General features: G+C 22.7%; 3 long non-coding RNA genes across 3 annotated transcripts; all 3 read right to left on the bottom strand.

The window, feature by feature from the left end:
- Positions 1-1,352: 1,352 nt before the first annotated feature.
- On the bottom strand, positions 1,353-5,230 carry LOC148934937 (uncharacterized). Its single transcript, XR_016140846.1, has 2 exons — positions 4,593-5,230; positions 1,353-3,776 (listed from the first exon to the last, which is right to left on the bottom strand). It is a non-coding gene; the product is annotated as an uncharacterized LOC148934937 (long non-coding RNA).
- Positions 5,231-5,410: 180 nt separating this feature from the next.
- LOC148934936 (uncharacterized) lies at positions 5,411-9,773 on the bottom strand. The gene is made up of 2 exons (XR_016140847.1): positions 8,610-9,773; positions 5,411-7,826 (listed from the first exon to the last, which is right to left on the bottom strand). It is a non-coding gene; the product is annotated as an uncharacterized LOC148934936 (long non-coding RNA).
- Positions 9,774-11,495: 1,722 nt separating this feature from the next.
- LOC112552373 (uncharacterized) lies at positions 11,496-17,811 on the bottom strand. Its single transcript, XR_016140875.1, has 2 exons — positions 13,332-17,811; positions 11,496-13,055 (listed from the first exon to the last, which is right to left on the bottom strand). It is a non-coding gene; the product is annotated as an uncharacterized LOC112552373 (long non-coding RNA).
- Between the last annotated feature and the right edge of the window lie 849 nt (positions 17,812-18,660).

The following is an 18,660-nucleotide window of genomic DNA, read 5'->3' as shown; positions in this document are numbered from 1 at the left end:
TATATAAATGCATATATGTTTTTAGATATATACATCAGATATATATTTTAAATATATATTCAGTCTTAATATATATTAAAAAAAAAGAAAAAGCTGAACATATTCAATAAAATTTTCATACAATTTTTATATTTTTTTGAAAAAATATTTTTATCTTTTTTTAAAGAAATATAACATACTTTCCCAAATCTTTCAAACTTTCTCAAACTTCATATATATGCTGTTTAGAATTATCTACTGACAATATGTTTATATAAATTAATTTCAACATTTTATGTGTTATGTAGTATTACAAAATGTGCACAATGCTAACAAAATGTCATATATATACTTAATACATTATTCATAAAATTCCTTAATTATAAGTTAATGTAATTACAAATTTAATCAGGCAAGAGCAAAATACAGTCACGAGTAACGTACTTACAAAAATTTCAGTGTATATACAAAAAAATAGCATACAAATCTTAAGTGATAAAAAATATAATATCAGAATAAATTATTAATCAATATATTGATTTCAAACTTAAATAATATTTGTAAATTAGCTTTCGACACAAATAATAAAGTATAAAAATATATTGATCTGTATTTCCAGATATTATTTATTATATAAGAAATATTGCCTTATACATATGAAATGTTGATATTAATTTATATAAATAAATTGTCAATAAATAATTATAAACGCGTCTTAATAGCATATATATGTGAAGTCTAAGAAAGTTTGAAAGATTTGGAAAATCTTTTGGAAAATTTATTATTATGCTATAGTTACTAGCAAGATTAGACTTCCTCATTGTTAGAAAATGTTTTTGAATTTGAAACACAAATTATTTTATTTAACTGTGCAACTGTGATGGAACTATTAAGAAAAAAGATCAGAAAATAGAGAGATCCGAGATCAAAGAATATTATATAATAATTGTCTAATAATTGTCCTGCTTTCTCTTTATATTCTGATGAACCCAATCTATCTAGAATAAGAGCGAACATCTGTAATAAATGTATGTGTATGTGTACATGTATGTCCTTCGTATTTATACACATGGATGTGTTACATACCTATACTTATCAAGTCTGAACGAGAGAACTCGGCAGGAAGCATTTTCAATATGTCATAAGCTAGATGTTCTTGTCTATTCTATGACAGATACTTTAATATTTAAGAAACAACGTTAAAAATTTTGATTTTGCATTAGATAATATTAATAAAAACGTTGTCTAAATAAATAAATTGCACAAATGTTTATAAAAAATATAAAGGATTTTATGATTTTAGAGGTATATATGTTAAAGACAATAAATTATACATGCACATTCAAACAAATTTATAATAATAATTACACTGATGAAGACAGTAATGATTACATTATTGATTTATTGAAAATTATGTCTACAATGTAGTCTCGTATTAATTGCCATTAATGAAATATCATAAAGCATTAATATTATGCATAAATATACAAAAAATTATTAAAAGATTAATAAAAATATTAGAAGCATGTTATTTTTTTTGTTATCTGTTTTTATATTGCAAGAAATATATAAAGTTAATAATGAAAAGTCAAACTCAAATTATACATAAATTGTTATAGAATACTGATTATATGTATATACATATATATAATTAAAATTGTGTAGATATAATATACATATATGCAATTCCAATCGATAAAATTATGTAAAATACTAAGACGTACATCTGTGTCATGTATTTAAGAAATCTAATATACAAAAAAATAACATATATGCATAATATATACATATATGTATGTTATTTCTAAAAATGTATATGTATCACACAAATTATAATAATATAATAACTTAAAGTTTTTTTAAATAATAATTACATATATTATCATATATACAATATTATTTCAAAGCTAATAATATATTTACGAAAATAATGTGATAGATGATTTTAAAGTTGTTAGTAATACTACTATCTAATACTATTAATGTTATATTTAAGTTATATTATATTAAGATTATGAATAATACTATTATTTACCATTAATATTCTTATATAAAATATAGTATTTTAACAACAACATCCAATCATAAAATAATATATATTTGTAAAGAAAATGAGGAAATATTCTTATACCATAAAAATAATTAAATTTGCATTTAATTCTTTTAAACACTCTATTAATTATTATTTATATCTAAATAATATTATTAAATAATTTAATAATATGTAGTATAAATATGTATGTATATAATTCTATATATGTATAGAAAAATACAATTCTATATATGTATAGCAAAATTTATCCCAAACTAAATTAAATTGCAAATTTAATAAAATTTACAGATTGTAATTATTAAATTAAAAAAAGTTCTGGATACGTTCATGATAATAACATATATGATGTGCAATAAATCAATATGTTCATATTGAAAAATACTGAAAAATTACTGAAGCTATGTGTCATGAGTAAATTAAATGAAAAAAATTTGATACAATAAAGATACATTCATATATCTCAAACTCTTATTTTTTAAATATCGTAATACAGATACACTTTTTATTAGTCCTGAATTGTCTTTTGCAAATATTAAGCAATGCAACGTTAATAAATCATGCCATTAATATAGAAAAAATTGCACAGGTAGCTATATCATGGAAAGTACACGATTTAAGTCAGGATCATTTGATCTTATATTTGCTATTAAATCTTTAGCTTTTTGACGATATGCTACAATATTTGGAGAATACTTATATATATCTCCATCTTTAATTATAATTTTCCACTTTTCGCAAAGTTCAATTTTCATACGTTTAGGAAATAATGTATATGCGAAATCCTCACGCACATTACGGTACACTTCATATATTAGACGTTCTCTATCAGATGAACAATGAGTTCTATAAAGTAGGACAAGCATACACAATGCAATAGGAGGAAATTCTCTTAATAAAGGTAAACATACAGTAATCGCAGGAAAAAAAAGTTGTTTAGGAATGCCTCCGAACTCTGAAAGTAACTGATGAATGGATTCCGGAAATTTAAGATTAGTACCTATATCTAATGATATACTTAGATAAGTGAATGCTATAGTCCCAAACGTAACATATTCTTCCACTTTACATTGTGTGTTATTTGCATCAGAACGTCCTATGTCATACTTATTTTCTAATACTGCCGTCAGAATTTTCACCGTATCACATATCAAATCGGAATGCTCATAAGTTATTAAATATATAAAACATATTATCAAAATATCTTCATTGAAATACATGTTATTAGAAAATTCGAATTTACATAAATTTCCACGTTTATCGTGAAATGTAAAAATAAGTTTATGTAGGCATTCAGGTTGTTTATAAATTTCGCGTGCAGATTCCAAAAAGTTTATTAACGTATTTCTAATAATATATTTTGGATTAATCCCGCCAGCGACTGTGTCAAGTTCGGCGAAGTCTGACAAATATACGTTCTCAGCAATACTTGTGTAACGTTTTCGAAAAAGATCCAAATATCTTAATACTAATATATCTTGTAATTTTCCAGTTACATCTCGATTTGTCTCAATACATTTTGCCATGGTGTTTTAGTCAAGCTAATGAACGATTAGCTTTCGTGTGATTTAGTTAGACGTGAAATATAAATATATTATAAATTGAAAAAAAATATATTATAAAGTGAACAGTCGATTATTAATATCTATCTTTTCCAGATGTTAAATATATTAATCCTCTCTCTCTGAAGTCTTTTCTTTGAGATCTGTGCAAACACCAGTTTAATGCGACTCACAAATTTTTAATGCTAAAAAATATGTAACATATATATAGTTTTTCAAAAGTGTTGATAGAGACACTGTGTAATAATATTATATGTTATTGAATATTCTTTTAAATTATGCTTTTGAAAATATAATCGAATGAAAACAGAATATAATCTTTTTAAAATAAATCTACATTTATCACATTTCAAAATACAAATAATGCAAAAACAGTTTATATATATATATATATATATATATATATATATATATAATGCGTTTATATATATATATATATATATATATATATATAATGCGTTTAATAACATATAAAAATATTAATAACATATAAAAACATAATACTCGACAGTGAAAGATATTAGACACTAATAATCTTTGTATTTTTGAATTTATTTATTTAAAATAATTGCTGATGTCTCCAAATATGTGTCGTTATTTTTAATATATTTAACATAACGATTCAAAACTAAAACTCTTCCGTTTAATAAACGAACAATCAATTATCAATTACTAACTGGATACTTCTGACTAAGATGATATTTTTCGCGAAAAGAATTTCTCATGGAAGGGAGTAATTGATATCATTAATTTAATTATTGATTTATTAAAGCAGAAAGATCTCACTTTGACTTTGAATCAATACGTTGCAAGTCCATTAAAATTGTAACACATAATGGCAACATAAGCAACTCTTTCGAATTTTCATATATAATAAATTTAAAAATAAAAATATTATTAGGCGCCTAAAACTCTTGCCGAGTTCCATTCTCTATTAAATAATGTAAATATATTTTGTAGGTAATTTAATTAAAAATAAAACTATATTATACTATACATACCAGTGGAACAGGATCATTAAAAACTGCTATAAAGTATTTATTATTTCAAAAAATGTATTATTATATTCGATAATATAACAGAGATTTAAGCAAAGGTGAGCAAACGTCTGATCATGATGATATTATTTTACTAACTATCGTTCTTGCTATCTGATCGTTCGCACTAAAACAGATAAAAATATTTAAATAAGTATCTGTGTATATTGTTGTTATGTATCTATGTATACGTGTTTGCAATATTATTGCACGTGTATAAATCAAATTTATACATAAAAATAAAAATTTGGAAATAAATGTATTTGTTCAGATGTTTTAGCTGTTTTTACATTTTAATATAATTTTAATTTTTAACAATGTTAAAAATGTTTTATTTGAATAATTAGAAATAATATTAATAAGCACATTGTACAATGTAAACCAATGAATCCAATATCTAGAATAAGAGCGTAACATCTAAATAAATGTATGTGTATGTGTACATGTATGTATGTCCTTCGTATTTATACACATGTATGTATTACATACCTATACTTATCAAGTCTGTACAAGAGAACTCGGCAGAAAGCATTTTCAATATGTCATAATCTAGGTGTTCTTATCTATTCTATGACAGATACTTTAATATTTAAGAAACAACGTTAAAAATTTTGATTTTGCATTAGATAATATTAATAAAAACGTTGTCTAAATAAATAAATTGCACAAATGTTTATAAAAAATATAAAGTATTTTATGATTTTAGAGGTACATATGTTAAAGACAATAAATTATACATGCACATTCAAACAAATTTATAATAATAATTACACTGATGAAACAGTAATGATTACATTATTGATTTATTGAAAATTATGTTTACAATGAGTAACGTATTATAATTGCCATTAATGAAATACCATAAAACATTAATATTATAAATATACAAAATATAATATATAATATACAAAAAATTATTAAAAGATTAATAAAAATATTAGGAGCATTTTATTTTTTTTGTTATCTGTTTTTATATTGCAAGAAATATATAAAGTTAATAATGATAGGTCAAACTCAAATTATACATAAATTGTTATAGGATACTGATTATATGAATATATATATATATATAATTAAAATTGTGGAGATATAATAAACATATATGCAATTCTAATCGATAAAATTATGTAAAATACTAAGACATACATCTGCGTCATGTATTTAAGAAATCTGATATACAAAAAAATAACTTTTATGCATAACATATACGTATATGTATGTTATTTTTAAAAATGTGATGTATCACTTTAAATTAATATAATAATTTAAAGTTTTTTTAAGTAGTAATTATATATATTATCATATATACAATATTATCTCAAAGCTAAAATGTTTACGAAAATAATGTGATAGATGATTTTAAAATTGTTACATCTAATACTACTATTAATACTAATGTTATATTTAAGTTATATTAAGATTTTATATAAGATTATATATACTATTATTTACCATTAATATTCTTATACAAAATAATATTTTTAACAACAATATCCAATCTTAAAATAATCTATGTTTTTAAAGAAAATGAGGAAATATTCTTATACCATAAAAATAATTAAATTTGCATTTAATTTTTTTTAAGCACTCTATTAATTATTATTTATATCTAAAATAATATTATTAAATAATTTAATAATGTGTAATGTAAATATGCATGTATATAATTCTATATATGTATAGAAAAATAATCCCAAATTAAAAATTAAATTGCAAATTTAATAAAATTTACAGATTGTAATTATTAAATTAAAAAAAGTTCTGGATACGCTCATGATAATAACGTATATGATGTGCAATAAATCTATATGTTCATACTGAAAGATTACTGAAGCTATGTAATGAGTAAATTAAATGAAAAAAATTTGATATAATAAAGATACATTCAAATATCTCAAACTCTTATTTTTTAAATATCGTAATACAAATATACTTTTTATTAGTCTTGAATTAGTCTTTTGCAAATATTAAGCAATGTAACGTTAATAAAAAGTTATTAACGTATTAATAAATCATGCCATTAATATAGAAAAAATTGCACAGGTAGCTATATCATGGAAAGTACACGGTTTAAGTCTGGATCATTTGATCTTATGTTTGCTATTAAGTCTTTAGCTTTTTGACGATATGCTACAATATTTGGAGAATACTTATATATATTTTCATCTTTAATTATAATTTTCCACTTTTCGCAAAGTTCAATTTTCATACGTTTAGGAAATAATGTACATGCGAAATCCTTACGCACATTACGGTACAGATCAAATATTAGACGTTCTTTATCAGCTGAACGACGAGTTCTATAAAGTATGACAAGCAAACACAATGCAATAGGGGGAAATTCTATTAATAAAGGTAAACATATAGTAATCGCAGGAAAAAAAAGTTGTTTAGGAATGTCAAACTCTGAAAGTAACTGATGAATGGATTCCGGAAATTTAAGATAAGTACCTATATCTAATGATATACTTGGATAAGTGAATGCTATACTCCCAAACGTAACATGTTCTTCCACTTTACATTGTGTGTTATTTGCATCAGAACGTCTTATGTCATACTTATTTTCTAATACCGCCCTCAGAATTTTCACCGTATCACATATCAAATCGGAATACTCATAAGTTATTAAATATATAAAACATATTATCAAAATATCTTCATTGAAATACATGTTATTAGAAAATTCGTATTTACATAAATTTCCGTGTTTATCGTGAAATGTAAAAATAAGTTTATGTAGGCGTTCAGGTTGTTTATAAATATCGCATGCAGATTCCAAAAAAGTTATTAACGTATTTCTAATAATATATTTTGGATTAATCCTACCAGCGACTGTGTCAAGTTCGGCGAAGTCTGATAAATATACGGTCTCAATAATACTTGTGTAACGTTTTCGAAAAAGATCCAAATATCTTAATACTAATATATCTTGTAATTTTCCAGTTACATCTCGATTTGTCTCAATACATTTTGCCATGGTATTTTAGTCAAGCTAATGAACGATTAGCTTTCGTGTGATATAGTTAGGCGTGATATATAAATATATTATAAATTGAAAAAAAATATATTATAAAGTGAACAGTCGATTATTAATATCTATCTTTTCCAGATGTTAAATATATTAATTCTCTCTCTCTGAAGTCTTTTCTTTGAGATCTGTGCAAACACCAGTTTAATGCGACTCACAAATTTTTAATGCTAAAAAATATGTAACATATACATAGTTTTTCAAAAGTGTTGATAGAGACACTGTGTAATAATATTATATGTTATTGAATATTCTTTTAAATTATGTTTTTGAAAGTATAATTGAATGAAAACAGAATATAATCTTTTTAAAATAAATCTGCATTTATCACATTTCAAAATACAAATAATGCAAAAACAGTTTTATATATATATATATATATATATATATATATATATATATATATAATGCGTTTAATAACATATAAAAATATTAATAACATATAAAAACATAATACTCGGCAGAAAAAAATACTAGACACTAATAACCTTTCTATTTTTGAATTTATTTATTTACACATTTAAAATAATTGCTGATATCTCCAAATATGTGTCGTTATTTTTAATGTATTTAACATAACGATTCAAAACTAAAACTCTTCCGTTTAATAAACGAACAATCAATTATCAATTACTAACTGGATAATTCTGACTAAGATGATATTTTTCGCGAAAAGAATTTCTCACGGAAGGGAGTAATTGATACCATTAATTTAATTATTGATTTATTAAAGCAGAAAGATCTCACTTTGACTTTGAATCAATACGTTGCAAGTCCATTAAAATTGTAACACATAATGGCAACATAAGCAATTCTTTCGAATTTACATATATAATAAATTTAAAAATAAAAATATTATTAGGCGCCTAAAACTCTTGCCGAGTTCCATTCTCTATTAAATAATGCAAATTTGTAAGTAATTTAAAAATAAAACTATATTATACTGTACATACCAGTGGAACAGGATCATTAAAAACTGCTATAAAGTACTTATTATTTCAAAAAATGTATTATCATATTCGATAATATAACAGAGATTTAAGCAAAGATGAGCAAACGTCTGATCATGATGATATTATTTTACTAACTATCGTTCTTGCTATCTGATCGTTCGCACTAAAACAGATAAAAATATTTAAATAAGTATCTGTTTGTGTTGTTGTTATGTATCTATGTATACGTGTTTGCAATATTATTGCACGTGTATAAATCAAATTTATACATAAAAATAAAAATTTGGAAATAAATGTATGTGTTTAGATGTTTTAGCTGTTTTTACATTTTAATATAATTTTAATTTTTAACAATGTAAAAAATGTTTTATTTGCATAATTAGAAATAATATTAATAAGCACATTGTACAATGTATTAAAAAACATAATATATACAATAAATGTATAATATGTTAGCATATCATGAAATAAAGATCTTATTATTATTATTATAATTATTATATATATATAATATTTTTAATAATATAAAATTTAATAATAATATTTAATAGAGTTACTCTGATGCACGAAAATATCTTGTTGTGCGTCATTAAACATCGTAGCGGTATTATACAATATATGTATAAATGAGAAATAAAATAAAATTTTTTTTCGAATAAATTGGAGTCTATCACATTTCGAGATACGAACACAAATATAATTTATAAATCAATAATAAAACCTTTTTATTATTACACTTTACTTATCAGTGAAATTAGATTTTCGCTAGAAAATCGTTAGAGTACTTTTGAATTCCAAAGATACAGACGAATTATGTTATTTAGCTATGTTCTGCTGGAAATTTAAAAAAATATAATATTATGTGACAGAGTTGTACAGAGTACAGTTGAAAACAGTTAATCTCCGTTGTTCGAATTAAAATAAATGTGTATATTTAACTAAACGTTTATATTTGTTGCTCATATTTATACTTATAAGTATTCTCCATGTACGTACATAAAAATAAAAACTAGATACATTTTTGAAACATTTAACATTTTTTGAAACATTTTAATCAATATACTACTTTATTTTTTAATAGAATATTTTAATAAATATTATAAAAGATTTTATATTATACGCACAAGTAATAAGAAATATTAAGATAAATACTACTATAGAAATATTAAGATAAATGTCTAATATAACAAATGTTTTTAAAAAATGTTAATTTAAACAATAAATTTTGTATATGTACGTCATAGAATGAATTTGCATGATAACTATATTGATTTAATAAAAAATTATTGCTTATGATGAGTACTGTATGAATCGCTCTTATTAAAATTATACTTATCTTTTAATAATAATATCAAGGCTTGCGCTGATATAATATAATTTTATAAGATTTTATAATACATAAAATAAAAAGTATAAAATTATGCTATCATTTTATATCATGTTATCACAAAATATATTTATGTACATTTTTGCTAAGAAAAATAAGAAGAAAATTAATATGTATAATTGATCAGATTCTTTGGAAATATTAATGCATAATATGCACAGAAACAATACATAATATTAACAAAATATACTCTTTTTATTAAATTTTTGAAGCACTTTGACATATCATAATACACAAATTTTATATTAGATGTTCATGTACATATCTAACTATGATAAGTATTACATCCGCTCGATATATCTAATTACTATTATCTATTACATTTAAATATTAAATTAATTGATGAGAAATCAATTTTTGTGTGTACAATCATAATAATTATTTTGTACAAATTTTAAATTGAAGATTATGCATTGAAGATAATGTTATCGTTAAGAAACTTCATATCGATCAACAAATTTTTACAAATATACTATAAATTGCATAAATTGCTAATTGTAAATCATAAATCGGTGATAGGGGATTAAAATTATATGAAAACAATATAATTAATTAAGTATGTATTAAATCTATAGCCATTATAAATGAAGAACTTTGACATTAATAATAATTATAGCTGTACTTATGTACAACTTATAAATTATATATAATATATATATATATATATATATATATATATGTATATATATATATATATATATATATATATATATATATATATTATTAGATAAATATGCAATAATGTCATTACGTTATTAATTCGTTAAAAATTGTCTTCGAAAAATGTTGCATTATTTATAATTATAATAAAATTATTTAAACATATTGATACCGTATCAATATGCTAACGAAAAATACTGCTTATTGCTTTGTATTTTTCTGTAAATACATAAAATTCAAATAATACATAATATGTGGTATTTTATAAAAATCTTATATGAATGCATTGCATAATCAACGTGAACATGTAAAAAAACGCAATCAAGAAAAACAGCTGTATCTATAAGAAATTTGGCATACACTTACAAAAAAAAACATCTATTTTACTTAGATCTATATATTCTGAATCATCTTTTATCGATAAAATTGTCTGTGAAAGTAAATGCTTCTAAGTCTTCTGATCGGCTATAAGTCACTTTTAAAGGGATTTTTATCAATTAAAAAGAATTTAGAATATAGGCCTTCTTAAATGATAATACAATATTATAATACAATATTAGTACACAATATATTGATTAATATATTGATTCAAAATTCTTTTCAAATGACACTTGCATAGCATTATCTCAAAGCAAATAACACATTTAGAAAAGTAATACATTTAAAAACTTATTTTAATAATACAGCTAATACTATCTTAAAATGCTACTTTATATAATATTTTTTGTAATATCTAATATCTAATATCTAATTTTAAAATAAACTAACAAAATATATTCTTATTACACTTATTACACTAAGTACACAATTAAATTTGTGTTTAATTTTTGAGAATGTAATTTTTCTGTAGAATCTCATTAAATAATGAAATATTTTTATAATGTGAGTGTATACATACGTATATGTATGTATAATAAATGTTGGAATAGTTTGATAAAAATTGATAAAAATTATAAATTGTAACATATATTAAATCAAAATAAACTAATATTACTACAAAATATTACTAATGTATGTTATGAATATATCAAATAATAAAAATAGATGAAAATAATGAATAAATATAATTCGATGCAAAAAGATTATAAAAAAAAATTCTTACTTTCTAAATATAGCAATACAGATATATCGTGTTCATTAGTCATTTATTAATCGTCAACTGTCGCAAATATTAAGCAATATGACGTTAATTAATCATGATTATAAGTAATACAGACAAAATTAAGTTAAATTAGAGAAAGTATATATTCTAAGTCTGGATCGTCTAATCTTATATTTGTTATCATATCTTTAGCTTTTTGACGATATTCTGCAAAATAAGGTGCATATTTATACGTATTTCCCTCCTTAACCACAATCTGCCACTTCTCGCAAAGTTCTATTTTCAAACGTTCAGGAAACATTTGACATTCATATAATTCATACATTGCATCGTACAATTCAGATAATGAACTCTTTTCAACATTTTCATAGTTCTCTTCTTTCAATTCGGCTTCGATATTATAAAGTCTTGTAATCATGAGCATTGCGAAAGGTGGCGATTGCATTGATCTGGGAAGAATAGTAACAATCGCAGGTATACAGATTATTTTAGGAAAATCAAATTCAGGTAATATAGCACAAACGTTAGTACAAATTTTGAGATAGTTAGCCATATCCCATGATACACTCGGAAATGATAGTGCTACATTTAACAATGCAATCTTATTTTCCGATGAGTCGTTTTCTATTTTCAACATTTCAATTATTCCGTACTTACTTTTCATTAATGATATCAAGATCTGTACTATTTGGCCATAATAAATAAGACGAAATTTTATCATATTATATAAAAAACATAAAATCGTGATATCATCACTGAACATCATATTGTTAGAAAATTTGTATGAGTATTCATTTCTACTTTCGTCGTAGTATATAAAAACGAATTCATTTAAGAGATAAGGTTGTCTATAAATATCAAATGCGTTGCGCAAATATATTACCAGCATATCGCGAATAATGTCTTTTGGATTAATCATGTTTTCAATGGTCTCAAGATTGGCGAAGTCTTGCAGGTAAGCGAGTTCACGGATATTCAAATAGCGTTTTCGCAAATAAGTTAAGCATCGCAACACATGTCTGTCACAAGATCTTTCAGTTATTTCCAGAACCACACGCATTCTTCACCAAATTCAAGCTAGTAAATGCCAAAGTTTTATATAAAAATATATAACATATAAACTAACTGCTTAGAGTTAGTTACGCCGTTTATGCTGCAACGTTATAACTTGGTTATAGACAGCAAAATAGGAATTCTCGAATTATTCACCTCTATAAGTTTTCTGTTGTTCTGAACACGGTTTTTTTCTGTGCCGTGTATACACTTCTCTGCTGAATAAGTCGTGCAATTTTTCTTCCTGCAACATGTAAAATAAGATGTACGTTTCTTTACAAAATATGAAGGCGAAATTTTGTACGTACAAATTGTACATCAATACTGTACGTACGAAAGCGTTGCTTTCAATCATACGTAAAAAACATAAGAGTAAACAAAATAAGAAACCGAACATCTGACCCCATGAAAACTCCGTAAAATCTTTTCGAATAAATTCACATTTAATACATCTCGAATATTTATGATATAAATCTATTTGAAGAAATTGGTTATATGTATAGAAGTTCTCTGTACATACCTATGTTTCTACAATTTTTATATTTCCTGCAGAAAAATTATCAGAAAATTTTCTGATTCCAGACAGTCGTATTCTGAGTTATTTTATTTCTGAGTGACACTGAGATGAATAGACGGAGAGAAATAAAATGAAGCAGTGTTTCCTTGGCGAGATTATGTGACTAATAACAATGTTTCCTTCATCTGATCGTATTATTAGCGATACACGTATGTTTATGTGTTTGTACTTATATATTCAAAATATAAGTAACATCAGAAAATTTATTCAAAATATTATCTTAATTTAAATACTGTATTTAATTTAAATACTGTATTTTTTCTACAAATTCTCCAAATTGTTAATAAATAATTTTGTAAATTTATTTAACAGGCCTCCACATAAATAACAAAATACAAAAATAACATATTAATTTTATTTTAATGATTGAAATAATAAAATTGAGATTTTAATTAAAAACAATTTTTTTTAATTTTTTAAATTAAAATTTTAATAAAAAATAATTGAAATTTTAATGATTTGAATAATGATTTATTCGATAAAACACCTTTTTACAATGTACATTTTTTGTACAATAATTTTTGAGTATTATGTTATATAAATTTTTATACATTGTATTTAAAAAAAACAAATTATATAATAAACTATTTTACAACAGTAAATAAATTTTAATAAGCTGCATTAACTTTTCTTAATACTAACATTATAAAAAAATATTGACAATAAGTATTTTATGTATCAATATCGCCGAAAAGCATTTGCGGTCTTGTACTTTTAAATTTTTATTATATATGCATATGTTTATAATAAGTAATTTTAAAAAGAATATAAAAAAAAATATAAAAAGAATATATAATACTTATGATATAAAAGACATATACGACATGTCATTTTACAAATCTAAATTGGAAATAATCAATTTTATAAAAAACAAAAATTTTATAATTTTAGAAGAAAGAAATATAATACATTTTTATAACTTGCTTTTATGTATCTATTTAAATGTCATTATGTATATATATTTAATATATTATATATATTAAAATGCTTTATTTTAACTAATCAACTCCTAAAATTTCTTTATTTTTCATTTTAGAAAAAAATGTGTCAAATCAAATTTATAACGTTTCAAAGAAATCACATATTATAATATTGATTTGCAGATCGTGTCATTTTTTTATAAATATCATTTTGTAAATTTAATTATATAATTTCTTTACAATTTGATTTCTTTAATTATTCTGGAGAAAATCTCTTTGTAGATAAAAAATTTTCTTAAATAAATAATTATTTTAATTCTGTATATAAATACACTTGTATATGAAGTTAAATATAAATATTAGAAAAATATTAGTTAATTCTTTTCGATGAAACATTTGTACATAAATTTATTAATTTCTCTCATGATTGATTTAAAAATTCATATCTTTTTTATATACATATTTTTTCTAAATTCTTAATATTTTATTTGTATAAATAATTTTGTTCCATTATTTTGTGCATAAAAGATAGTGCTATTGGAAAGCAAGAATTTTACAAAGTGTTTCATATTTTATGACAAATTATCTCAGAATAAAATATGAAAAACTATTGTTCATACCAAAATATTATTTTATGTAATATGTATACACATAAAAAAGATATTTGTAAATATAAGACACATTTTTACTGACAAATCTAAAAATTTAGTCAGCTCCATATCTAAAATATAATAATTTTGTTGAGCCTTCAAAATTATTATGTATATGCGTTCAAATTTATCGCTTGAAAATAAAAAAATTGTATTATTATTCTACATATTTAGCATCCTATGTAATAATTTTGACGGTTCAATAAAATTATTTTCAGATTTGTATCCAAGCAAATTTTTAGATTTGCCAGCAAAACCATTTTCTCTGTATTTTCTCTATGTAAGCAAAAGTTGTTTTAGAATTTCTAATGTATGATGTTACAAGCTCTTTATTGAATAATAAAGAACTGACACGATATGAAATAAAAGAAATAATCTTTTCACAGGAATGTCATATTAATCTGAAATCTACAATAATGAAATGTACATATTGTCTTCGGACAAAGGAACATTTCCTTTTGTCAAATAAAATTATATGTATTAGGCAATACGTCGATTAATTACCAATTATATAGTGGTAATTAAATGATAATACAAGTTATAATCATCGGAAAAATAAAGACGATTTTGCAGATGAATTCAAGAAAATGTCAATATTGAAAACAAATCATTATTTGTGCATAATTTAAAGTGCACAGATAAATGTAATTTATAATTACAAAAACGAATTTCATCGAATTCATCGAATAAAAAATAGATGTTAATTGTCAGATATTGATTAATTTCAATTTTAGATATTTTAAAGTTCTTAACAATAATTCACATGTAATGCAAAGTGCATTCATCAAAAAAAGAAATGTTTCCTTCATTCTAAAATTAATTAATACAAAACAAGAAATAGAAAAAATTCCTTATCGTTCAATCGCCATTACAAATGCATTAGTAATTCATCATTGATCGTTAATACTTGACGATGTAATATTAATTTTTATATGTATTTCGTTGAAAAAAGAAAATGGAACACACTTATATATTACAAAATACATATTCTAAACTCGGGTCCTTTCATTTAAAATTTGATATTAACTCTATAGCCTTTTCACGAGCATTTCTAAATACGGAAGCATATTGAAATATATTTCCTATCACTTCCACAATACCACCCCTCCAGCACAGCTCTAATTTTAAGCGTATAGGAAAGATTTCTGAAGCTAATAGTGTATGAATACGTTGGTACAACAAATACAAATATGTATCTTTTTGATTACCTCGCTGAAACGCATCCAATAAAACATTCATAGTTAGGAGAAATACGAATGGTGTGTCATCATCATTGAAATCTAATTTGGGAATAATTGCAGCTAACCAAGGTGAACAGAAGACATTATGAAGAGTGCAGTCAGTAAACCGGCTAGCAAAAGAAACAAGATCATTCGACAGATTATAATTAAACATAAAGGAAGTTATGCTCGGGAAAGAGTGTGCTATTTTATAGAAAGTGATTATTTCTGGAAAAATGTCCTCATTTTTATCACGTATATCGTACTTCGACATCATTATTTTTATCAAGAAACGCAGTGGCTCGGTCTTGACAAGCTTAGAATTTTCTATAATATGATACAGATAGCGAATAATTACGATATCGAGATAAAACATCATGTTGTTAGAAAAGATATATTGCATTAGTTTGCCATTAGAATGGTAATAATAAACAAAGCCTTCAAAGGATCGAAGATTTTTCCATATCATTTCTATGCATTCTCCATGTTTTCTCATCATCTCTTCAATAATCCACTTTGGATTAAACACTGCTACGGGCATGTACGATCTATGCACGGGAAATTCATGCAGAAGGTATATTTCAAGAATGTAAGGCATTCTTTCAGAGAGAATAGATATATCTTGCATGTCCATCTTTAGCAGATCAAATTAACAGATATCTGTGTTTCATACAAATAATTTTCACTTTCCAATCTTGCGATGCTGCTTGACTTCGTGAGACTTTTTAAAACAGTTCGTATGCCTTTTCTTTAATGTCAATCCTTTAAGTATGGGTGAAGCAGCCTCTACTTCTGAAAATACATAACATAAATACGTGAATTTCGCAATGATTGTTGATGCACTGCATAATGTTGTACGCGTAAAGTTGTCTTATCCAGTCGCAGTTATGATAAATGTAAATCAAAAAGAGAGCATCTTTTCGATTAAATTTATTTTTTACGCTTCGAAATATATATAATATATTTCGATTTAGATACGTACCTGATTAATTAATATATTGTATTGTATAATATATTGTATTGTATATATTGTATAAGTTTAAAGAATACGTTGATTTTGAAAAGTATATTTGTGCGACTTCATTTTGGTTCAAAAACTTTTAACAAGCTAAGTAAGAACTATAATGAGAAAGCATGAAGAAAGATCATAAATATAACATAGCTATACCCATTATATTATATATTCCTCTATAGTGTATGTCAAAATTTGGAAATACAGATCGAAAGAAATACAAAAATAATTCCTTGTAATTGTTAGATATACAATTAATAATTTTTATCCATCTTTTCTTTTCTTCTTGTTCTGCTTTTTTTTCTTCTCTTTCTGCTGTGCGCTGAAAATATGTAAATAAAGATGAACAATAAAATTTCTAAAAAATTATTTTTAGATGCTTATTATAAAAATTTTATTATTTATAATTCATTATCATCTATTTTTTAAATCGTTTCAAATTTTAACAAATAATTTTACAAGTATTAGTGCGACTTTTCTATTTCACAAATTTAACTTTATCTATATAATTATATTTATGCTATAATTATATTTACATTTATATTATTATTATATATAACGTATTATTAAATGTAACGTATTTATAGTAAATATAATATATGTATATATGTATATGTATATAAGTATATATATATATATATATATATATATATATATACATATATACATATATATATATATATATATGTATATATATATGTATATATATATATATATATATATATATATATATATGTTTGTATATATACATTATATTTATATTAAATACAATTACATTATACATATATTTATAAATATTATATTATATTTTATATATTTATAAATCCTACATGACAAAAATAGAAATTTATTAGATTATTAATAATTTTTTTTTATATTGATAGCTTATTATCTTATTTAATTATTCTATTATAATAATAAATGTACAAATAATTGTACAATATGTACAAATTAAATGATCGTTCTACAATAAGTTTTTATACAAGCACAAAATTCTATAATCAAATAATTAAATATAATCAGATACATATATACAAAGGATTATCTATACAATTGAAAATTATTTATAAACTTATTAAAAATTACAATAATTATTAACAAATATACATGAAAGATTTAGTATTTTGTGTAATTATGTTTCGATGCAATTAGAAAATCTTAATTTTACGCACGTTTAAATCTAATGTTACAAAAAATCCATATAACACTGTAAGTCCTATATAATTCAAAGTGCATGTATAAAATGTCATAAAATCTTTTTGTTTGCAATATGTATAACAACTAATCCATTTAATAAATAATACATTTAAAATAATGCATTTTACATTTAGTATACATAACATTAAATAATAATGGAATATACTAAATAAAAATGTAATATTAATGTCATATATTAATAATAATGTAATGTATTAAATAATAATGTAATGCAGTAAAGATGTATACAAAATTAGTATACAGAATTTAATT

Source organism: Pogonomyrmex barbatus, unplaced genomic scaffold, assembly GCF_055798465.1.
Source record: "Pogonomyrmex barbatus isolate J1 unplaced genomic scaffold, ASM5579846v1 scaffold7, whole genome shotgun sequence".
Classification (NCBI taxonomy): domain Eukaryota; kingdom Metazoa; phylum Arthropoda; class Insecta; order Hymenoptera; family Formicidae; genus Pogonomyrmex; species Pogonomyrmex barbatus.
This window is presented reverse-complemented; position numbering and strand designations above follow the sequence as displayed.